The sequence below is a fragment of the Camelus ferus genome, chromosome 8 (assembly GCF_009834535.1).
Source record: "Camelus ferus isolate YT-003-E chromosome 8, BCGSAC_Cfer_1.0, whole genome shotgun sequence".
Lineage (NCBI taxonomy): Eukaryota > Metazoa > Chordata > Mammalia > Artiodactyla > Camelidae > Camelus > Camelus ferus.
Genome location: NC_045703.1, coordinates 2,550,461 through 2,575,527, shown reverse-complemented (window position 1 = coordinate 2,575,527; position 25,067 = coordinate 2,550,461).

Here is a 25,067-nt window from a genome sequence, read left to right as displayed (position 1 = left end):
GTTTTTTTCTAATTTAATCAATTCTACATTTATTAGTTAGCAAGACTTCTCTTTTTTCACCATTTATTCATTTGTATATTTATAAGTGAACCGGCTATTTTGAAGCTCAGATTACCCAGATCTGGCCAGTAAGAGCCTCTTCACCCTAATGTCTGTTTCCTCTTGCCATGGCCTCACCATTCTTTGAGCACGTCCTCAGTTTCTGGTACAAGATGCTCCAGGGTGATGTCTTTGCTTGTCCCATCCCAAACGTAAAACCTGCTATCTTTCCAAGTGGCCCTGGTTCCTTTTAGTGGAAATTGTATTTAAGAAATGAAGGTCTGGGCACCAAATGTGCTCCTTGTTGGGGTGTCATTGCTCCCAGACCCATATCCATCTGGGTCCAATTCAACATCACAGTTAATTCAAGTTTTCTCTCTTTCCGTCTATTTACCTCTGTTCTCCAGTAATGAGAAACCTGGTTTCTGTTATCCTTACTATATTAACCAATAAACTTAAATGTTACCCTTGTTTTATTTATTACTCTAATCTCTCCTGTACCTGATCATCTCCTCACCCAGGCTCCAACACCTCAGTCTGGACCACTGCCATCATCCGCTCACTGGACATCCTTTGTCAGTCCATGCAGACTCTGACAACTCATGTTTCTGCCCTCCAGCCTCCCTAACCCCTCATGGACACCTCTCTCAGTCAGCCCCACATGGTAGCTTTTGGACAATTATTCAGGAAGCAAATAAGGCAGGAAGGCAGGCAGGTAGGAAGAAAAAAACCTTGCTCTCTTACTTGAATTTTACTGTGGGTTTTATTCTTATTGTAATAGTTTCAACAATATATATGCCTCTCTTGTAAACGGCTTTATATCCTATTTGAAGGGTATAAACAATATAAAACGACGCCAACGAAAGTTTCACCTGGAAGAATTCCAGAACAGTTCTGAACAGTATGAAAGTAGAGCCTTAATCAAATCTGCATTTTAAGACCTCTCAGAACATGAAAGTCTATTTTCAGTAGCATGCTCTACTCCACAAAAGCCAAGGCAGATAAAAGGAATGGCCCCAGGAACGTTAGTGGCACTTTTGATTCCACACACTTTCTTACCCACGTGGAGAGTGTGCACTACTCGTGTGATCTCGAGCATTTTGCTTAATGTTTCAATGAGCTGATTCCATCATCCATGAAAGGGGAACGCTTGCTCCCTTCCCAACCTCAAAGGAATGTCATTTTGATTTTTATAAAGCACAGTACCAGTTTGAATTTCTCAGCAGGAGTCAGGATATTCTGAGCCTGAGATCTTAACATGCCATCACAGATCCATGGAGCAGAGATCTCTGGATTTAGGATTGAAGGAAGGAACTGCTTCTCGGTCTCCATCACATGATGGCACAGCCCTATACAACCTGCTCCTGGGATCTTAAAAGGAAGTTGTCCAGGCTTTGAGTGGGCATGGATCCAGAAGCCAATGGCCCCAATAGAAGACAGAAGACCATGGTTCAGGGAGCAGCTGCTATTAGGTGGGTAGGGTTCCAGCCATCCTAACTGGGCCCTATCTACCAGATATAGACAGCAAAGGTGGGAACCCAGAGTCCCCCCTCCACCTCTCCCATCTATAACTTAAATCGTATTCGGGAGTAATTAACTCAAACTGTCTGAGTTTAGCTTTTTCATGGCATATTATAAGGTCAAATGAGATAACTTACATGAAAAGACTTAATTTATATTAGGCTCTTAACAAATAGTAGATACTGAAAAAGTTTTTATCTGATTTATTTTAAACATACAAGGGTGTTTATTGCAGCATTATTTATGTGGACAAAAACAAAAAATAAGACACAAGAAACAAAGTGAAAGTCCATCATATGGATAATGGATGAATAAACTCTAGTACATCCGTGCCACTGAATACCAAGCAAACAAAAATATCACAATAAATTGAATGAAGAAGTAGGTATATGGTTTAGTTATCTTCCATCAAGCCAAACATTAAAGAGCTTTGCAAAAAACATAAAACAATGTCACTCTTTATGTTGATTTTTGTTCTTGAAAATGTAAGTATTTTTCATTAAATATATTCATTGTGTTAACATATGGGTTTATCATTGTTATTTAAAATAAATTAATACATAAATATTTTATAACTGTTCTCATCGAATGAGAATTATAAGGAAACTACAATTTTATTGAGATGTAATTAATATATAACATTACACTGGTTTCAAGTGGAAGGAAACTACAAATTTAATCAGAAAAAATAAAAACAAGACAGTACAATAGAAAAAAATGGCTAATGACTTGAACAAACACTTCACGAAAAGAAAATCCAAATGACCACTAATTATATAAAAAATATTCCTTAACCTTTGAAGTAACATAAAACCAATTGCTGTTCTACCAGCTACAAAGTTTACTAGTTACTAGAAAATTATTCTCCAATGAAATTAAACTTAATTGGAATCTAGAGATAAATAAAGAGAGGGGATTTTCCCAGGTATTTAAACCAGAGGATTACATTGGTTACATTGCCATTGAGCGGTAGAGCTGGAATTTAAACACACCTTTAAAACAAAATAGTTATTATCAGATAAACAGATGTCCTGATGATCCAGAGAATACATAGCTGACACTCATCCATGGAAAACTGATTAGAATACTTGGCCAGTTCACCTTTAAGATTGCTGTAAAGATCAAAGAAGCACTTCTATGAAAAAGTCACTTGGTAACCATGTAAGTGTGGGAAATAGTCATTTGTTCTAGAATTGCTTTTAACCAAAGAATCCAAGGTATTGGGTGAGTATTTGGGGCTGCAGTGTAGTTCAGGTAAAACAGAACAGGGCAAGGAAGAAAGCCTCAATTTTCCTAACTAGGTAGTAGAGAGGCCCTGTGAGTACAAAAAAAGAAAGAAAGAAAGAAATCAAAGTCTAATCAGAGGCTGCACAATGATACTCATAGCTATTCAACAGTATATACAGCACATCCTCAGAGAAACATAACAGTGCAATATTAAATTCGCAGCACAAAGTTATAGGGAAGAAGAAATTTCAGGCATAAAATAAATGATAACCACTTTGGGGCATCTTTGACCATAACTTTGGAAGATAGAGGGTTAAAACGCTTCCGGCGGTCACTTGTGCCCATACATCGTGACTGCCTAATGCATGGATTTGAGAACCAAACTCGCAAACCTCCAGATACCTGGGGACATTCTCTGCCATTAATTTGGGAGCAGCACTCCCTTTGCAATAAGTAAGAAATCCAGGGGAAAAATTAACGGCAGGGTATGGCCTTTACTCAGTAGAACGGAGACAATAGTGGCATGTGGTGTAAGAAGAAAACAATTAATTGCAGCATGAGTGTCTGTGTGGAATTCCCAGGTCTCAGCATGCATACTCTTGTTCACTGGAGAGAGGGCATCGATAACTGTCAAGGGAAGGTGGTGGGGGTACAGCTCAGGGGTAGAGTGTCGTGCTTAGCGTGCAGGAGGTCCTGGGTTCAATCCCCAGTACCCCGATAGAAAAAACATAAATAAATAAAACAGTCAAGGGAAAAGCACCTATGACTCCTTCGTAAAGAAAGTGTATCCAGTTGGCTGTGGACCAAAACGCCTTTGTAATTGAGTACTTGTATATCCAGGCACCTCAACCAGCACAGGCTAATGCTTTTTCCTCTTCTGCCCAGGACCGAGGATTTAACATGATTCTGAATGTTCAGCTTTCCCGTTCTAGGAACTCTTCCCCAGCAGAGTACCTGTGGGTTTAGTAATTGAAAGATACTGCACTGCACTGCCAAGAAAATTTCACTATTCCAAAAGATGTATTTCAGGAAGCCACTTAAAGATTTTTCCATTTGTTTACACAGTAAAACCTTCTATTGTGTGTGCCTGCTTTTATAGAGGAGAAATCGGCTAGTCCAATCTCCTATAATGACTTCTTATCGTGCACTGTATCACTAGCTTTCTCCGGAAGCTACACCTAGGGTATGACTAAGTAAGAGACACGAGCTTGAGAGATCTGAATCAGGAAACACTAAGACAAATTGAGGTGGACTTTCTCTTTGTGTCTCTGCCTCACTTCTATTCAAACAGGAAATAGGATGCCTCCAATTTCACTGATTACCAGGTTCAGTATCAACTTATCAAGACAATGATAGGCCCTTTACAAATGTTCCCCTAATGTTATTTTCCCAACAGAAGTAGAAGATGACCTATAGTTCTTGGAGCTATTGTAAAGGAGCACATTGTATTTGCCAACGAACTCTTGGAGCCTTGCTAGCTGGCTGCCTAATTCAATGTAATTGAGCCTTTACCCAAAGAACTCTGATAGAATGTTTAAAACCGGGCTCTCCCATGCTTTCTCTGAATTTGGATTCACTTACACTTGACTTATTAAATGCGTCGTGTCAGTGAAGTTGATCCCAGTGTTAACATTAAACTTCCTCAGGAAACTCAAGGCGGGCACTGTGGGGAGCAGAATGCCTGTGTCTGGTTATTTCTCAAGGGATTCTGAGCGATGGACTCTTCAATGCTCTTCCAAAAGAAGATGGGACCCTTACAAATGCATAGTCACCAACACAGCTGATAATGGAAAGACCAAAGGTTTTCAAAATGTCATTGTTATTTTTATTGCTGGACATGCTGGCTCTGTCTTAGATTCTTCAAATGGGCTGCATTCTCTCGTCTAAAATTCCACGACAGGCTGTGTTGCAATGCCACACTTCAGAAGGAAAAGGAGCAGATGCTAAAGAGAGATGTGAGACAGGCAAGAAAAATATGGTCCTTAAAAGGGTGGGACAAGACATAGGGTGGGTGGGAAAGACACTTGCTTTGCAATTAGGAGATTTGGAGTTAAACCCAGTCTCTGTGACTTTTTAGCTCCTGTCTCTAGCTTCGGGTTCTTCCTTAAGATGCAAACAATTAAACCTAGATCTCAAGATTATTAATTTTATTGAAATAAAATATGTGAACGTGTTTTGCAAATAGTTAAGTGATATGTAAATGTTATGTTGCTATTTTTTATGATTAAAAATTAGAAACTAAGGCCATGAAGTCATATGATGTCAAGACTAGAATATTCCTTGCTAATTGTCTTATTTTAATCCAACAGTCTCATTTTTAGAAATGAGACAAAGTCCTATTCTATTTGACAACCCTTTATTGAGCCTTACTGTGGGCCAGGCTGCGTGCCGAAGATGGGAAACAAAGTTGATTAGCAGGGATCCCTTGAGGAGAGTTCAGTTAAGATCCAGGGCGAGGATGCATTTGCCCAGGGTCTTACAGCGAGGGGCTTAAGAACTGGGAATAAAATCAATAGAAGCCTCATCTCCTGAGCCCTGCTCAGGGCACTTTGTTTTCACCACCTCTGCATTAAGGATTTTCCACCTGCCTAAAAATCACAGGAATTTGATTTAAGTTCTTTTAACACTTTAAAAATACAAACCAGTGCTCCTCCAGACAAACACCATAATTGTGCCTCGGTTAACCTGGACTCAGTCAGACCACTGTGGACACAGCAAATGCTCAGAGAGAAATCAACATGTTCTTTGTCCTTGCCCAGCCCTTATTAATTGTGAGACCTTTCGGAAGAAATTTTAAGTCCACACTGAGGGAATGAGCAAGAGATCAAGGACTGAGAATTCCAGGAACATACTGGAGAAAAGAACATCAAGCTTTAGGACCAGACCTAGGTTGTAGGCAACTCCGGCACGTCTTCAGGACTTGCTTCCTATGTGAGTGTGGGCAGCGGAGTATTTTCATGTACAGGACTCGGCAAGACCGTCACGCGGCTCCTCCAGGAAGTCTCTGTGCCGGGAACCTGGAAATACAACCTGAAAAGATGGCTCTCTTAGGAAGAGCTGGGCTCTCCTTCCCAGCAACTATCCAGGACCTCACATTGTTAACTCACCTACTGTTTAATAATAATAATAATAATAATAATAATAATAATAATAATAATAATAATAATAATAATAATAATAATAAATTGATTTTAATTTTTCACCACATACCACCCCCATCCCAAATGCAATGATTGTCAAGATAGAATATTTAAAAGTAGAAACAATTCCAGTTCAACATTGTAATCAACACAGGAATCCTCACTCTACCAACCTCTACCCATTAGTCACTTACCCAGTAATTTTTATGACTATGAACAGGAACTCATGACTCCACAGGGTAAGGGAGGATATAGGCAAATTGGAACAAGATTTTTTTTCTTTGAGTAAAAGTAGATTTATTCAGAGAGATGCACACTCCATAGACAAAAGGCAAGAGAAAGGCCACGAGGTTTGTGTGTGTGTGGGGGGGGGGGTGCTTAGTTTAAAGTAAAGGTAGGTACACACTCCATAGACAGAGTGTGGGCCATCTCCGAAAGTGAGGGAGCGAGAGAAGAGGTATTTCTTTTCAAAAAAGAAAAAGTTAATTGTTAGAATCCCTCCTTTGTGAGTTTCAGACTGTACCTGGTTGGCTCTATGGCTCTCGGCAAATCACTTTGCTTCAGTTTCCTCTCATATGACACAGAGGAGTTCAGCCAGAGTAGAGCTTCCACACTGTGGCGGGCGTGTAAATCACTCTGCGATGGGGTCTGGGATTCTGCTCTCCTAACCACTCTCGGGTGAGGCTGATGTTTGCTGGTCCATGGGCCACATTTGGAATAATAGGTAACTGGATGGATTCTGGGAGTTCTTTTAGCTCAAATCTTCAATGGCCTGTAGCTTTTCCTGACATCGGGATAACCCAGTTTGCATCTCACGTGGAAGCCGTACGGATGGCACACCCTGCCCGGGCTCCGACAGCGCCAGCACCTTCCACGAGCAAACCTCGGGATTGTTCTTCCCTGGACTTAAGCCAAGTGGTCTGTTGGTTATTTTCATTCTTGCTTTTCGACTGACTACTTTTCAGCTAAACTCCTGAGCTTAGTGGCTCTCAAAATTTGGTAGGCATCAGAAGCTTTTAGAGAGCCTGCCAAAACAAGGTTGACCATGCCTTTCCCCATCAACCCTCACTGCCCAGCCCCAAGTGTCTCATTCAGTCAGTCTGGTGTGGCACACAAGATTTTTGGTTTTCAGACAACTTGCCAAGTGATGCTGACGCTGCGAGCCAAGGGGCCACACACTTGTACTGCGGAGTCATCGGATAAATGAAATGCAGCTCTGTTCCCCTTTCCCACTCCCCCAGTGCCCGCTCCTACCAACAAGTGCTCACACTTCCCCGACTTCATGAAAACAGCTACATTTCCCATTTAGGATTAAGGAGAAAATCCTATTTCGAGTACCCCTCGTCTCCAGCCTCATTACAGACAATTTTCAGTGTGGCCCATGGAAGAAAGCTTGAGGACTGATGGGAAAGTAGATTTAAAGTAATGGGAGGAGCGGTGGGGGAGGGGATAAAGTGCTGAATTCAAGGGTTCAGAGATGGAGTCCTTCCTAGAAAAGTCAGGGGCAGTGAGCAGACGGAGCAGCTGAGTTAAAAGCAGCGCATCCCAGCATGTCCACACAGTGGGACGTTGCCACAAGCACGGCAGGATCGGAGTGGGTGAGAGTGACCCAGGCTCCAAAGTCATCAGTCAGTGAAGAGTCACGGCCGGGAGACTTGTCGATGTCATCAACTAGGAGATCCTAGAGGCTACTCAGAGGAAAGACATGAAACCTCGAAGAACGGGACAGCGTTTGCCCAGGAGAACAGGCATAATAACCAGGAAGCGACTCTGGACAATGAGGAGAACGCAGACCCTACTTCCCGACTCAACACCGAGGGTCGGAATGTGAGCAGCCTCTGTGGAGGAGCAGCTTGGTCCTCTGGGCAGAGTCAGCTTGCAGTGGTGGACAGGTGGCCAAAGGGTAGTCTACAAAGCCATCAGGACTGTGAGACAGGGTGGGGTTACTTAGCCCCAGAGTTTCCAACAGACTTAGCCGAGCACATCCTAAGAGGAGGAGAGGAGGCAGGGCTTCTGAAATTGCTTCTGTAGCAGAAAAAAAGGTGAATTTTTGAAAAACTTCACTTTCTTTGCCTACTTGCCCACAGTCTCCCACTAAAATTGAGTTCAGACCGATTACAGCAGCCTCAACACGACTCCAAGCAAAGGAAAGAATCTTTTTTAAAAACACTGAAAGAGTGTGAGGCCCATTCTATACTGTGAGCTTGAAGAATCCAGACAGTCTTTTGGCATTCCTGGTTATCTCTAAGGGTTAATTCTTCATTAAATGAAGGGAAAAGTATTGCTTTTTTTTTTTTTTTAATGTTCTGCTGCCTCTCCCATCCCTCACTTCTGATTCTCCAGTTCTACTCTACAATTCAGGAAGTGTTTCTTCCAGAAACCACAGCATCATACAGGGCAGAAAAGTAGATCAACAGAGAGTACCTAATCTCCTGGCAGGCCAGAATCGACAAACACGTGCACACACATGTAAAAGACACCGACACACGCACTGTCTTAGCTCCGGATGCTATACAAAATATTATAGACTGGGTGCCTTAAACAACAGACATTTATCGCTCACAGTTCTGCCGGCTGGGAAGTGCAAGATCAAGGCATCAGCACGGGCAGGGTCTGGTGAGAGCCTCTTCTTGGCCTGCAGACAGCTGCCTTCTTGCTGTAGCTTCACATGACACACAGAGACAGAGCGAACTCCAGTCTCTTCCTTTTGGTAAAGGGAGACAAAGCCCCTCGTGGGGGCTTCACCCACGTGACCTCATCTAAACCTAACCACCTTCCAGCGGCCCCAACTCCTTATACCATCATACTGGGGGTTAGTGCTTCAACATAATTTTGTGAGGACATAAATATTTAGTCCAAAACATTCATCATGATTAATACAGAAAAAAGCATCCCAGTGATTTCTGGCGTTTTAAAGCCCACATGAACTATCTGAACGACCGCATCTCTGCTAAAGGGGAGTCTTTTCATTTTGCTAAGGAATCATCCAATACTCAAGTGAACAGCCTCGCCTAGGGCTGCACCAGCCAGTGGATTTAGCAAGTTTGCTACAGAATTGCCCAGCACACCAGCTGCTGTAGCTAGCAGCCCGAGGTGCCACCCCCAACTGACGCGCCCTAGTCCCAGAAGTCATTAGACTGGCTGGCTGAGTGGTGAGCTTTGCCTAATGCATTATAATTTAGATTATATGTTTCAAAATTCACAACACATATTGAAAAAGGGGGAAAAATGTGAAAGCTAGGGGGGGTTTAAAAAGTTATTTATGTATCCTGGGTTATGAGTGTGGGTTTCCTTCTATCTTTTCAGAACTTCCATTTTAGAAGTACGTCACTGAGCTATAAAGGAAGTGATGGCTATGTTTGTGCTGTGTTTGTGTTTTCTAGAAGCTAGAATGGTGAGAGTGAGGTGTTTCAAGTGTGGGGGAGGGAAGCAAAGTCCAGATTATATCAGTAACATTTGTTTTAGACTCTGGGTCTTTTATATGGTATTTCCTGCTTACCTTTTGAGATTTAGATGACTGTTAGAAGGATTAAATATTAAAATGAGCTTTTTAAATGCATGTAAGACAGAGACAGCAACCCTTTATGTTTTATGTAGGATGTGAACAACACATTCAGGTTATCTATGATAATATCTGCACATACCATTCGGTTTTAAAAATGTGCAATACAGCCAGTTTACAGGGGGTGGAGAGGTGGATCACTCATGGCGGGGGGTGGGTCTTACTCTCCTTTCCTGGGGGTGAGACATAAGGGAGATGGGAGAACAGGCTTTCCATCCTCCCAGGGAGGGCCCCTCTCTGTGTTCTTGAAGGAGGATGGCCTCTCCCTAGGCCTTGACCTGGAATCTGCTGGAATCTGGCCCTGAAGGAGCCACTTTCTACTTTCCCTGGTGTGTGACAGCTTCTGGGGGTGGGGCTGGGATGGGATGCAGTCGAGGCACACTTAGGTACAGCTGATCCTTCACCAGAGATGGTGGCAGAAGGAAAGATAAAGAGATGAAGAGAGTTTTCTTTCTCTGTCTCTCTTCATCAGTGAATGAAGACAAAGTGTGGCGAGCTGAGATGGGAATGGGGCAAGGGGAGGAATCACACATCACACAGACACATGGGAACCATTCATGGAAGGTCTTTAAAATACATATTAGCTATTAATATTTGCAATAACTCTGCAAGATAGCTTCTGTTTCCCCCCATTTTACAGATTTAAAAAGTGGAGGCCAAGGCAAGTTGAAATACACACAGGGTCAGATTTGGGATGTGGACCTGTCTGATTCCCCAGTCCCCACTCACTCTGCTCCACCCTGCTTCTAATTCCCTTTGAAACAGAAGGATGGGCAAGAGGATAGAGGTTAGTTTTCCAGGTGAAGCAGGGCACAGTCTTTGTGGGTGACACTTAGGATTTGATTCTAATCTGAAATTTAAGAGGAAACTCCTGAAGGTGTTTTAGGAGGAGAGTGATGCAACCAAATTCAGGGCCTAAGGATGAGAACCCCAGTGGCGATGCTTGGGAGGATGAAGGAAGCACCATCAGAGCTGGGACCCAGGGAGGATGAGTCAGAGCAGATCAGGCAGCACGGGCCCAGCGTCTGCACGGGCTTGAAACGTCTGAAAGGGAGCACAGCCTGACTTGGGCTGGGTTGAAAAGCCAAAATGGCATTTCAAATATTATAGAATTGGAATAGAAATATTTCAAGAATTTAGGAAAACTAATGCTATGGACACATCTTCTCTTGTTTAAGGAGTATGTTACACACACCACTATTAAAAAAAGAGAGAGAGAGAGAGACAATCTGACTAATCTGTTTCATTCAAGTGGAAATATATTTGTAAATTTGCATCCTAAAAATGGTAGTCACATCTCTGAGCCAGCACATTACTGTAGCATGTCAAGATCTTCTTTTCTTTTGGATTTAGTAATTTATACTATATAATCTAACCCAAGATAAATGTAAAAGTTAATTTATCAGCCAAGGCATGGCCTCAAATCTTGGGTTACAAATGCAAATGCCTTCATGGACAGAGGAGGTAACCAAAAACCTAACTGGGTGCAGTAGGCTGGGTGTGTACTAGGGAGCAGTGGGGACTGTGGCAAACAAGAGTGGTGGTGGGGCCGGGATTACTCAGTTTAAGCTAATAGCTTTCCTATGGTCAAGGTGACCTAAAATAGCTAGACCTTCTAATTTTGGAAATTGAATGAAAAGCTGGAAATTTACACTTTTGTATTAGGTTTTCTAATCTTAAACGCTGTGTGAACCAAATGAAATATGTCTGACCTAAAGAAAAAGAAGGCAACGACCTTGTCTCAGAAACAGACTGTGTCTGAGAAACACAGTATGTAAGGGTATTTTGGAGCAAAAAGTGACATGCTGAGGTTAGGGCTATAGAAAGACAACCTGGGAAGTGACAGTGGGTTTGTCGTAGGTGTCAGCATGGCATTGTCCAGCTGGAATTTTAAGGGAAACAGAATCATGACTGCAGAAGACGTGCATTTGTTCCTGCTAGGATTGTACAGCTAGGACTATTTTTTATTGACTAGTTGGGGGCAGCAATCTTTGAAAACTTCAGATTTTGAAGTGAGATCAAATGAGAGAAACGACTTCATGCCAGGAAATGAAAACCTCCATTTGGGTCTACGGGTCTTTTGAGAAATATCTATGCAAACGTGGTGTCTATCCGTCATAAAAGGTTGTGTAATTAACATATGCAAAACACCACCACGTCCTGCTGGAAGCTGACTTCCCTCCCTAGAAACCCAGCCTCTATTTATTTACAACAAAATAAAGTGGACCCTTCTGGAAAGAAACACGGCTCCATGGCTGCCCGAACACTGTCGCAGCGATGCTTTAAATCTTTTATATCTCCCGTACCTCCGGGGGCTGGTGCTGGATGGTATTGAGCCAGGCCCATAAATAATTTATGCTAAGTAGCAATTTAGTTGTTTGGCTTGAGGTAAAGAAATCCAAGAAATTCATAAATAAAGTTCCCATTTTTGCTTGTGTTCCAAAGTTAATTTATGTTACTCTGCAATTAACTAACATAAAGGTGAAAAAATATGACAGGCCTAAGGTACCAACTCGTGCTCGTAAATCTGCTCTTTCTTAACTAGTGGTGTTTTAGTGATAGTCACCTAGTTCCCTCTGTCCTGCCCTATGCAGCAGAAACTTTTCCGCGATCTCATTCCCTGTTACAATGTTATCTGCAAAAAAGTATTACAATTGTTTTGACCGGACCCCTGGGTGTGTAGAGGAAGAAAGGCAGAAGGCATTTGGGATAGCTATCATCGGAGCTTCTGACATGTCTGAAAGAGTTTCATTTTTTGGAAAAATAGCTGAGGCAAATATGACAAATGCAAATAGTTGTTAATTTCAAGGGATGAGTTAGACAACCTGAGAACTGGCAGCGGGACGGCCAGCTATGGCCGCCATAGCAGGGGAGGTGGGGTGGGGTGTGATGGTTGGTAGAGGAGCAGAGCCTGGCAAGTCGGAGACCCTCCCTGGAGGATGTAAAGAGCAAGAAGCAATTGTGCAGACATGAGATGCGTGGCCCCCAATCAGGCACAGAATCGAGGAAGACCCACAGGAAAACATCAGCTGGCGTCTTGAGCATAAGTTTCTGCTTTCAGCCAACAATGCAGAATACCTACCTTCTTTCCAGGTTCTCACCGGCAACCTCTGCCCACAAGTCTCTGCTATTTTGTTACTTTCCAAGTTCCCTCTGAGACAGCTGATGGTTCAGTTTCTCTGTGATGTGTAACCTCTTCAATCCTGAAGATCTTACACACGTTATTCATGAAGTAAGCCTGGAAAAAGCTACATACCTTGACTGCATTTCTTACTCATTCATTCAAGTATATTTATTCAATGCCTAATGTGTGCCGGAAAGAACTGGGGTACACAGTGTGAACTCCAAGATGAATAAACATAATCTCTCTCCTTAGTTTATGGACCAAGGGGAGAGAGGCAGGAGTTTCAATACAGTGCGAAAAGTGCTCTGATAAAATAAGCATCAGGTGACAGGGGGGCAGTGAGAAGCAGCACGCAGACCAACCTGGGAGAAGTGGAAACGAGGGACAATTCCCAGAAGCTTGAGGAAGTCTTCAGAGTGAAGTTTTGGATTTAGCCAGGTGGATGAGCTCAGGGAACGAAGGGTGTGTCTGAAAGCCTGGAGGACGGAGGGAGTATGACTCACTCAGAGAAAAGAGTCTAACACAATTGTGCACAGCGTACTTCAACGAAGTAGGAGCAGATGAGGCTAGAGGGGTCGGCAGGAGAAGATACACACACAGGCTGCTTAGATTTCAAGTCGAAGACAATGGGAGTCACAGAAGGGTTTTAAGCAAAAGCGTGGTCTAATCAGATGTGTGGAAGTGAAGGCTCGTTCTAACAGTAAAATGATGAATGGATCGGATATAAACAAATTACTCTCAAAGTTCAGGGCCGGAAGTGTCTTCCTCCGAGTGACAAAGAGTCCTTCCGTCCTATGAGCAATGAAAGATGTGTAGGTGGTGATGAAGTCTTCTTCTCTCTGCGCTGGTTACTGACAGCCTGGAACCAAGGTGTCTGGTCAATTTCCACAGCTTTTCCATCAGATTAACCTCAAGTTTTGCTTCTGTTCTTCCTTTTTATTACTTTGACCTAATCTTTTTGTTAATCTTTTCTTTTTTTCACCTTAATTTAACTTAATAGCTGTCATTTTAAGGATCCTCAAATTTAATGGAAGGTCAGTAAATCTTTTTTTTTTTTTTTTTTGATTCAGAATCTCAATTCTCCATTCTTTTTTTTTTTTTTTTTTTTTTAGTAAATCATTTTTTAGTTAATACATCTAGGTACCTTCTGGTTATGCATAATGGTTTGAACTTCCTTATGAGCATTACTAACATGACGAAACAGGAATAAACACTAAACATATGGGGAAAAAAGATCATGGGAAAGGAGACAGCAGAGGGCTAGAAGTCAACGAATTTTGGAAGAAAGAAAGCAGACAGGAGAGTGAGAAATGACTGAACTACTGGAGTATGCCAAGCCTTGAAGAGGAAAATGTCCATGAGATGCAGGAAGATGTTTCCCTCTTACCCCAGAAAATCTGAGAATTTAAAGGTACAAGATACTACTGACAAGTAAGGATGAGGGGAGGGATGGAGCTGTGTATGAAGAACGTGCAGACCTCAGGGTCCCTGAGCAGCCAAACCCCTCTCTCACCTGCAGGAGATCGGAAGTACATTATCTAGAGAAATCAAGACCTCAGATGGTCTGGACTCTGAAATAACAAGTAGATGGAAGGCAGGGATTAAACATCAAATGATAAATTAAGGGAGTGGACCAGAGGGTGCATCCCAAAAAGTCAAGTTTCCCAACCCCATCCTTTGCACTTTTCTGTTGGTAGCCAAGTATATATAACCATCTACCCATGGATTAGAACAATATTCTCTGGAGGAGCCTCAGAAAGAGCCCTACAGATACTTACATTTGGGGTTTCCACGTGAAAAAAAAAAAAATACTACCCATGCTGCATTAAAAAAAAAAAAAAAAAAAACTCACTTCCATATCTAGAGTCTCTTACCAGCTTTTGGAGTCTCAATTTTAAATATTTTAGAAAGCCAGGGTCATCAAACATTTGAGAAAGCCTCCAAAACAAAATAAAAGGACCAAAACACAGAAACAGAAAAGATGAATTCAGAAGAATCAAAGACAATACATAAAAAAGAAAGAACACTTTAAAATCAATAGTTGATATACATGAACAAAAAGGAATAAATATGCATTTATAAACTAAGAAAAACATATTGTTTTTGTAGGAAAAATCAAAGAATATGAAAGTAACCTTGAAAAAAAATTTTTTTTAAATATATGGAAGAGATTCGAGCTTCAGTTGAATGGATGATTGATAATGTCAACAAAATCCTGCAGACAAATAATAAAACACAAACAAACAAAGAATTGTGCTATTGAAGAGGGAAGATAAAGAGAAAATTCAGATAATCAAGTCTGGAAGTGCAACATTAAAAATAGGAATTCCAGAAAGAGAGAAAAGATAAAAATCAAGGAAAAATACCAGGAAGTTTCCCCAAATGGAAAGGTATGGATGTCACAACTGAAGAGTCCTAAGTTCTCCGAATCACAAAGAACCAACACCAGGGCACACCATCACAATTACACACACACACACACACACACACACACAAAAGAAAGAAAGAAAAGAAAAGAAAAAAGAGAGAAAGAGACAAAAGAAAAGATCTTAAAATTTTCTGGAGAGATAGGACTGGTTATTTACAAAGAGTCAATCATCTGACTCACATCTGACTTTCTTATCACCATTGGACATTAGAAGACATTGGAAGGCTGACCTCAGAATTCTGAATCAAATCGTTTTCATTATAGAATTCCATGAGCAATCAAACTACTAAGCAAGTATGAGGGCAGACCAAAAGCAATTTCAAGCATGCAAGCTATCAAACATTTTACTCCTTCTCAGGAAGCAACTGAAGTAGGTACTGTATGAAATTTAAGAGACTCAAGCAAAGGGTGATACAAGAGCCAGGGAAAGGGGCCAGAATGCAGGAGAACAACGAAGGGAATTTTCAGAGAACAAACAGTCCAGCTTGGAGCAAGGAGTTAGAGGAATAGTTGCCTCCAGTTAAAAAGTAAATACTCCAATAAACAAGTCAATAAGGCAGGGGAAAAAGACGGAGATATAATCGGTAGATAATATGTTCAAGCATTTTGGAAGAATCATCGCTAGGCATTTGATGAATCAATTAGAACATCAGAGAAAACAGGAATAGGCATGTAGAAACTTCTAAAATGAAGACTTTATTACCCCCAGGAAAAGCAAAATATCATATAAGAGGGGAAAAGAAATTGTAACACTCCAATGTCCCAAATGTAACATTTATGTAGTCATTATAATATACACACTGAGTTTTAACCAAAAATTGCAATATAACTATTAGAGAAGAGTAAGAGAACACTATGGTAGGGTAGGGGAGAGAAGACATAAAGAGGCAAAGGTTTTACTGCAAAATTGGAAAATGCATAGATAATGTGTAAAATCAAGAAAGTAGCAGAAGTTTAAATAAATGTATGTAAACATCAGAAGAAACATCTGAAAGGGTCACAAATTGTTGGATCTTTGGAGTGAAACCATGAGAAAAAGGATTATGGCAGGACACTTGTTTTGTTTTAATTTATAAAACACAGAAAGGAAAGGGAGGGTATAGCTCAATGGTAGAGTGTGTGTCTAGCATGCACGAGGTCCTGGGTTCAATCCCTAGTAACTCTGTTAAAAAATAAATTAAAAAAAATAACCTAATTACTTACCCCCGAAAAAGATTTTAAAAAAACACAGAAAGGTGTAAAGATGGAAGAAGCAATTATTCATATTACCATACACAATAATGTAGGCATATTTTCTTCTGGTTTTTGGAGGGACATTAAAGTTGAAGTAGTGAATTTTAAAATTTCCCTCACTGATTTGTTAAAAAATGATGGTGTTTATTAAAAAGGAATTAAACAATACACAAATATATGAAGAAGTAAATAAAAAGCCACTTACAAATCCCAACCATCCCCAAATTACTGCCATTAACATTATATGAACACAATTCCAGATCTTGTTGTATGGCTATAAAAGATAAGGAAGGAGATAGTAACTAAGCTGATAGACAGATAGACAGACAGACAGACAGACAGATAACATTGTGCTTTTGTTAAAATGGGATTTTATATAGATTCTATTTTTAATAACAAAGTATTCAATTTAATTTTACCTCAAAAGTAAAAAGAGACACTGGAACAAAACTTAAGGAATTGTTGACTTTCAAATAAATGTTTTCTCACCGTCGGATTTAGCACTCTCTAGGCTTGAAAGGGTAGGGAAGTGGATATGAAAAACAATGCGTTGGAGTCATTAATGTTTTTATTATATATTTCAGTATTAGACAATATCGGTAGATTCTTGCTTGGAAATATGAGAGGATCTCCCTTCACCACACTTTCCAATTATCTTTATACTACTAATTTTATATTGTTCTGATTAATAACATTCACATTTTGTTCTATAGAAATAATTCTCTCTGTTGTTTAGTCTTTAATTCTATATTTAAATGGATTCAAACACCATCAGTCCTTTTTATCACAGCTTCTCAATTTCCACATTCTTTATTTTGATTTATCTCTTAATTAGCTAGAATTCATTGCCAAGCATTTTTTTCATGAAGGATTCAAAACTGCCATATTCCGTGGGTTCTTTCATATTTTTGAATGTCTCCTCTTACTTTTTTTTTTCCTACTGATACCTTAGCTTGCTTTCATTTCTTTGAAACTTCATAGAAATAACTCCATCATCATTTGGCATTTAATGTCGCCATGAAGACATCTGAGCTCTGACTCCTTTTTAAGCCATAGTAGGTGATTTGCTTTATTTACCTGTATACCCCCCAATTTTTTTTAACCCTTGAATCCTTACCTAGGAAATGTATCCCTGTCAAGTATTCCTTACCAAAATTCCTGAAATAGTCAATTTAAATGTTCATTTTTTTCTTACAAAAGATAAATTACTATGAATGATATTCATTAATTCAGTAAATGTTATTAAACTTCTGTGTGTCAGGCACTAGGCTGTTGGATACAACTCTGAACAAATTAGACCAAAAAACCCTATGGAGCTTGTTGGGGCTGGGACCAGGTGAACGAAAAAGAGTAGGCAGAAAATATGATAAAGCAGTCAATTACATAGGATGACAGAAGTGGCGAGTGCTACGGGACAAAAGGAAAACTAGAACAAGGTAAAGAAGGGCGGGGCATGGGAGTGGGAGAGTGGAAAGGTCAAATTTCAGTTTTAAACAAGGCAGTCATGGAAGGCTTCATCGAGAAGCAATGAATTGAAGGAATGAGTTCTGCGGATCTCTAGGAGAACAGTGTTAGGGCCAGAGGGAACAGCTAATGCAAAGGTGAGAGCACACCAGGAACGTTTGAGAAAAAGTGAAGGTGGAGAAACGGGTATGGAAGGAGGGAAAGAAAAAGTGGTGTGTGCCAAGTTCAGGAGGCGGTGAGGTGGACAGTCACAGTTTTGCAGGTTGTTGGAAGGGATTTTTTGCTCAGAGTTTGATGGTTTTAGCCAAGGAGGGTGCTAACATTAAAAAAAAAAAATTACTTTGGCTATTCTGTTGAGAGCACAGTATAGGCAGACAAGGATAATAGGGAGACCAATTAGGAAGCTATTGGAATCATGCAGGTAAAAGATTTTTATGATGTAGTTGTGCTTTTTCTCAGGTCTTAGGGGAAAAACTTTGTGAAAAAGTTTAAATCTGTCATCTAAACCCAGAAGAATATTTGATTTTTTTAAACTAGGTGCACATGTTCCTTTACTAAAAATACTTTTTAAAAATAATTTTTATAAGATAGATGACGCTTGTTTCATGTTGGAAGCCATCCAGTGAAATAAATTAGATAACTTGAGTCAGCCCTACACCAAAATATCAAAGAGAAAACAAAGGCAAATCTAATGCCTCTAAGTACATAGTCCTTCACTAAAGACAGAGAATAATGGAAGAGAATTTTTCTTTTTCTTTTCTTTTATTATTAATAGGAATCTTCCCTCTATGTTTTTATCATCTCCAATCAAGTGTCAGCTAGCATTTCCCCATACTAAAGTCCTTTTCAATTCTTTCAGACTTTTTGGGTGAATGCCACTGGGGGTAAAGAAATTTCCTTACATCGAGTTTGACCATTCATTATGTGCAGAGCTTCCTGTGTATTTACCATTATTTGATCAAACATTTCTAATCAAGTTGGCTTGGAAGACAATTTGACATAGGAATTTCCCTGCTGTCTTCCTTACTAAGATCACAGCTACGTTCTCCATCTTATGCTCATCAAGGGACTTCATGGCATCGAGCTGGCTTCCTCTTTTACTTCTTAGGCCAGCAGAAAGAAACTCGGGGTTCTCAGAAAGATGAGAAGGAGCCTGACAAGTTCACACACTTCAACAGCTCAGTGAAACCAACCTCGAATTCCTTCTCCCCAGGGGAGCAGAGAGTAAGCAGGGTAGATAGAAATCTAAGAGGCTCCCGGTGATCTATACCCCCCCGCCCCGAGAACCAATGCACAACTGTCGTATCTGAAAAGTTAAATCTAACTTACCTTCAAGCTCAAACCTGTGGTTTTATTTCCCCTGCCTTCTCCCAGCTCCACCTCAAAGAAACAACTTAATGCTACTTACTGATGCCTAGAGCCATGGGGGAGCTAAACTGCCACCAGAAGGAAAAATGACACATTTAAGCACCTAGTTGAGGTACAATGTTTAGGATCAGAGATTTTACTCTTGTTAAATGAGCTTGATCAAAAAGCACAAATTAACTGGGGCAATGAAAGCATTGGGGAGTTAGAACAATCCCTAGAAAAAAGAAAGTCCCGAAAAAACAAAATCCATAAAACGAACTTCAGCGTTTTCCTTGAGGGGAACACGACTGAATTTCACTAGTTAGGGCCAAGTAAGAGCTGTAGACAGTAGGATTTCAGTAAAGTTGACCTAGAGATGCACACAGAAGCACATGTAGGTAATTAATTTCCACAAATAAGAATATAGCTTGTAATAACCAATAATGAAAAATAATGTACATATGTATAACTGAATCATATATATGTAGAACTGCATATGCTGTACATCAGAAACTAACACATCATTGCAAATTAACTATAGTTCAATTTAAAAAAAAAAGGTTTTAGCTGGTTCAGGTACATGCCACAGTAACGTGAGAATTGCAACAACTCTGATTTTCACCAGCCATTCATGATTTACTATAAAGACATTTCCTGAAGCAGCTTACAGGGGACACTGCCACACCCACAGCACATCGACTGCTGTTTATGGAAAGCTACGTTATTTTCTTCAGGCTGGCTCACCGCCTACGCCTAAGAAAATGCTTATTAGATATTAGCATCATCTAAAGGGAATGTAAAGATGAGGGGACAGAAAACGAAGGCAACCGAGTACATGGTTGCCATTCAATAATTTAACTAGCTGCTTACTGTTTATGGAATTTGAGCTCTAACCTTACCTCTCATCTTACCTCACAGGGTGAGTCTAGCATGAGATGTTTCCACTGTTATTCAGTTCCTTGGAAACACTTTTTCCTGATCTGGAAAATGAAGATAAAAACGAATCACCATTGCCACTGCACATTTATACCTCATGAACTACTGACTACAAAAATCTGTTTAAATATAACTTATAAAACAATAAACCTCTGATGGATGAAAATATTATAAAGTGCTCTTGGGTGTCCAGTTTATTTTATATGGGATGAAAAATAAGATAAAACTGGAAACTATTCTCTCTACAGGAATCAAACAGCCCAATGACACTTTCAGACCACTTAATTAAATGCAGCACTCTTCCTAGACTCGGTATAGAATCTCAGAGCCAGCTCTAGCCAGTCCAGTGCATCCCCTTAAATGTAAATTCCAACGGAGGGTATCATGCACACTTGACCTGCTCTTTATAAGCCTCCTTATACCAGCGAGATGGCATCTGCTCATCACTGCCATCAGCCTCTAAAAGCATTTGTTAAGCAGAGGGCCATAGATGGTGCTCCCCCAGGTCTCGTACAAAGTGAGGTAATAGCCAATTTCCCGACCTCCGGAGGCCTTCCAACCAAGACGGAGAATGCTAAAGCAGACAGATGTAGAAGAGATCCAGGTAGTTGAATAAAAGCTTTAAAGCATCGCATGGATTAAGTGGATGGATAAGCGGATAACATTTTGCATAAGAAAATGGTAAGTGAAGAAAAGAGGCAAGCTAGAGTCCTGCACATTTTGACCACGGGGAGATGTCAGATGAGCAGGACGAGCAAACAAATCCAAAAGAACCAGGTTTCTCTTTTCAACGCTTCGGTTGGCTTTTGAGTTATATAGCACCTTGTCACTGCCAGGTGGAGGGGAGATACCTCTGTATTCTATTCTTTAAAGAGAAACTAGTAAAAGATCTAGGGTTTTCAACTTAATGAGTCAATAAACCCTTGTAAACTTAGAAAATCGTGTAGAACATCTGATTTAAACTGACCTAGGGTAAAGAAATCCCTTAAAACGAGGCAGGGAAGTAGGAGCTACTGAATTATATTAAGAAGCCCGTTTGAAAGGGACTCATTTAATAAGCTTGTTTTAAATTGTCCATCTCTTGCAAGAATGTGTGCACTTCTCAGAGTCCTTCTGCAACTGGGTTTTGTTTTTGTGAACTTGGTGAATGGGATTTAAACTTCTTAGCTTTTTTTTTTCTTTTTCAAAAAACTACAAACGCAATCAGTTTGAGTAGAATCCATTCAATTGGCCTCTGCTTGCTGAATGCAAGAAAGAAGCTACTTTTCCTCCCCTTCGTTTCATTCCAGCTGAGCGCCGTGCCGCAAACATCTCATGCTGAAATCAGTGCCTTTTTAAAACTTCAAGGGGCTTGAAAGCTCCCAACCTGTTCAGAGGTGAAGTGGCTCCAAGAGATCAGCTCAGACGCACCCTATTTGCACGTCCCTCCTCTGTAAAGGATCTCAGTCCTTTATCCACAGGCCTCATTATGAAAGTTCTCTCACTATGAAAGCCGGACCAGGGCGGGGCCCCTCTTTGGTATTGTAGCATCACTGTCTGTTTCACTCGCTGTAAAGAATCCCGGCCACTGGCTGTCGTCTACTGCGAGATCAAGAGAAGCCTGGTTCTCTACAGTTGAGGAAGGGAGTTAATTGCTCTGCCCTCCCAAGTGCCCCTACCCTCCTGCCCGCCTTCATATCGGCACTGGCTGCTTTCTCTTCTCTCCAAGGGTTGTAACTACAGTGGAGGAAGGAAGGGTCCTACGTCTGTAGAACTGCCCAGCTGAGTTCAGAGACTCTGAGAGGATGAACCGCCCAGTCACTTTTCTAACCTCTTATAAAGCAGAAGCTGCAGTATCCTTAAGCCCCCTCTGCAGGAAAACAAGGTCTTGAGTTTTGACTTCTTCCATACTCAACAGGTAGTTAGTTCTTAAACCAGCAGCTTTTCCAAGGAGAAGAATAAAGTAAAAAATTCCGTGTGTTGTGGTGAAACGCATCTTGCAATTAACTTCAGTGCCAGTGAGGTGTGGGCTCACGCCTGATGAGGTAGGATGCTTCCGGGGTCTCAGGTCTTATTCTTCTGCGTATCAGCCCTGGTGCTGAGTGTTTTACTCTTTTCCAGTGCCGGCTCCAGGGCAGTGATGAGGCTGTAATCTGAGAATTCCTAGAGAAATGTGCCTGTTTTTCAAAGCTTCACTTAGTGGACTTCCTTCTTTGTGTGCCCAAATCACCGTCAACTGTTCAGTTTACTACATAAGGAGCCACATTAATTCTTGCAGGTGATGAAAGTAACATCTGCCACTACTGACTGCTTCATAGAGCGATGACTTTTCCCCCAAGTACTTAAATCTCACAATAGTCTCCTCGTCAGTCGCCTCTTCCACCAGGACGTGGGGTTTGGCTGAGCACTGACAGTGATGCTGTCCCCACAGACCCTGCAGACACAAACTAGCATTGTTTTAAACAATTTTAGGAATTTTCATTGTCAAATCTAGTTGGTTTCTCACTATTATATCTTCATGTTGCATCAAACATAACCCAGCTCTTTGAGACTGAAAGCTAATTTCACTGAAACTTTAAAGAGAAGCCCTTTAAAAGAAACATTTATGGGATGTTAGAAGCTCCTCTTATGAGCAGCAATGTTTATGGACTATCAAAGGTTTCAGATATAAGGTTCCTCTAAACTCTTTGCTCAGTATGGAAATGTTGGTCATTTTAAGATTAGCATTAAGTGTTTTGTTTCAAATACCCAAGACAACCTTGTCTTTTGAGGGGAGAAAAAGAGACATTGTGAATGTTCCAAGATTAGACCTAAAACAGTCAGTCATCACCAACACCAGGCTCCCAGAAGTGTGTTCATTTGAATGAATATTATCTTTCCACAATTACTCGGTATATCTTTCACCTCATCACATATTTAATATCAAGTATTGAATGGTTTCATTGAAAGTGGATTTCTGCATTTAAGAGGAGGAAAATGTAGTTGATGTGTTATGCAAGTTGATAGTTTATGGAAGTTGAAAAAGAATTTGGGAAACCAGATTTTTTTTTTAAGTCTGGCAAGGATTATTAGGAAACTTACTAGTCACAGTGAATAAAAAGCCACGAACAGAAGAACTGAGATCTGATTCTGGCACTGGACTCACAACACTAGATAAAAGTTAATAAACAGCAAGGGTGTCCCAAGGGGAGTCTTACCCAGACCACGGTACTCACAAACCCAGAAGTGATGCCCGTGCCTCACTGTGAGAAACAGGCATTTCACAGGAGTAGGGACAATCATGTTCTGTACTTCTATCAAGCCTGTTTTTCTTTTCCTATTGAAGTAAATTAGACGGAATTTTCAAAACAGTTTACATGAGGAAATGTTTTGGTTTTGTCTTAATGGTTTTAAAATTAAAAAACCAGTCACTATAGTATAGCAAAGAGATGCATGACACTGATAAGCCAGAGCCAAACAACAGGGACATCACCACTCCCTTTGGCGGCTAATGATGTGGTACAAGATCTAATTCCAGTCCTTACAATATCGGAACGCCTGCCAAATGCATCCTTGTAACTAACATGTCTCTCACATGGCTCTCCATGACAAACGACCTTGGGCTTAGTAAAATTCTAAGAAGATGCTTCCTTCATTTATTACCCCCAACACTCAAACCTCTTCATCTTCAGCTAAGAGGCCTTGAGTTAGTGTGTTCAGAAAAATATGCAACACTTCTCTGCGCACCTCTCTGTTTGGGCATGCAGCCAAGCCTGCCTTGTCACCTGGCGTCACACAGGCGTGGGTCCAGAGCGCCCAGGAGTTGGGAGGGAAGGAGGCCATCTCTTCACACATCTGGTACTTGAGCTAAAGGGCCCCCTTTCGTGTGAATTAAGTAATTGGGACAAGTGCTGGAGATGGCTCTCCTATAGTCTTCTTCAAATGGACTTTTCTAAGGTATTTCTAGCAAGGAAAAACATGGTATGGGGATAGCAGACTCAGGAAAACTTCATGTTATCCACCCATTGCTTCAATCAGTATTTATTGAGTTTCTACCTACTTAGTTCCAGGCATTGTACTGGAAGATTATTCTAAACGAATTGGACAAGGTTTCTGCCCTCCTGTAGTTTATGATCTAGTAAGTAAACAAATAAATACATAAGTAAATATACTCTATAATTTCAAAATTTGACCCTGCTATGCAATAAAAGAATAAGGTGCCATGAAAGAGACTGAAAGGCAAACCTTACTTCGGCTGAAGAGATGGAGATGGCTGCGATGGAGCCTAATCCAGTTACCACAGGACTGCTGGGAATTCTAGAATTAGTGTCTTCCCTAACAGCCACTTTGTAATTTGGCTCCAAGCCTATCCTCTCTGTAGGCATTGGAGTAACCCAACCTCACCTACCGCTGCAGCTTTACCTCAGTTCTCACCTTACCTCCGATCGTGACCCTCAGAAACACTGGGTCTCTTGTTCCTCTGCCAACCCTCTGACTCCATCTACCCCACTTCCCCACTACGATGGCTCCTCCTCATCTTCCAAGGCGCTTCTGGGACAAAGCTGACCCTTTTCCTCAGGCACGGACTCCATGTGACCCAGTTCCGGGAGCACATCCCCCCTCCTCGTTTTTATTTTTGTATGTCACGGTGGTTGAGTATCAGCAATTCCATATGGTTCCACCAGTAAACGTATGTAAAGGGCAGCTGTGCGATGCCCTCTACCCATACAGGCTACAACAGGCTTGCGATTTCTGAAGTTGTGCAATATGGCGGCTCTGCTCGCCTCGTGGCCCTTTCTTGTGTGCCCATAGCACCCTGTACCCACCTCTAACACTGAGTTTACCGTTTTGAATGAAGTGATCTGTTCATGTTTCTTTCTTCCCCTCTCAATAGTTTCCTCTGGTATCCTTAACAATTAGCCCAGAATTTTTTGTTCAAACACAAATTAGCTATCATTTACTGAACCTCTGCCAGTAGCAGATACTTGAAATATATCATCTTTAATTCTCACAACAATGCTGTCAGAGAAATCACATTATCCATTTTTTACAATTGAGAAACTGGGGCTTAAAAGGTAAATAATTGAG